This window comes from Branchiostoma floridae, chromosome 3, assembly GCF_000003815.2.
Source record: "Branchiostoma floridae strain S238N-H82 chromosome 3, Bfl_VNyyK, whole genome shotgun sequence".
Classification (NCBI taxonomy): domain Eukaryota; kingdom Metazoa; phylum Chordata; class Leptocardii; order Amphioxiformes; family Branchiostomatidae; genus Branchiostoma; species Branchiostoma floridae.
The window spans coordinates 31,859,387-31,860,008 of record NC_049981.1 but is presented as its reverse complement, the minus strand read 5'-3'; the positions used below and the strand labels follow the sequence as shown (position 1 = coordinate 31,860,008).

At 48.6% G+C, this 622-nt stretch overlaps 1 long non-coding RNA gene across 1 annotated transcript in view; it reads right to left on the bottom strand.

The window, feature by feature from the left end:
- Positions 1-622, bottom strand: part of LOC118411450 — a 10,901-nt gene that overhangs the window by 5,086 nt on the left and 5,193 nt on the right. The gene's annotated exons all lie outside the window — the stretch shown is intronic.

Sequence of the window (622 nt, the reverse complement as noted above, 5' to 3'; positions counted from 1 at the left end):
TCACTGCCACGACCACCAGGAGCAGGAGTGTCATGATCACCCCCATGGCTTCTCTCGAATCTACACAAGATTCCTGGCGAGTTTCAAAGACCGACAGTGGATTCTCCTTTGATTTGCCAAACGTAGTCCAGTCGCAGCACTTGCTGTTGTAAATGTGGGTGCCCTGGTGTTTGCTTTGCCCCCTCCCGATTCCTCAACACTGACGTAGTCAAGTAAGCTGAGTAGGGGTTGCCTTTCTCTCCGGATCTTGATGCATGACATTTGCCTTTGCTGGGTCAAGAGATATTGAACCCGTTAACTACACCCTCTTTATCAAGGGGATTTAGGCCGTGATGGAAGTCTTCTGTTAAAACGGGAGTCCGGTTCCTTTTTGTTTTCTACAAAGGCAGGGTAAAATGAGTAAACTAATGCCTTTTGGCAGGGGCATAAGGTCTGCGAGGCAGAACAACAAAACAGGGCTGACCCGGCTATACACCAGGTCTGAATGAATTGTCCACACACACAAACACACAGACGCGCGCGAGACAAGTTAGACCCCTAAAATGGTGGTCTACCACATTTCCATCCTGTACATACAGTAAGAATGACACGGAGTACTCAGCAGTGAGCACCACAGGATTTT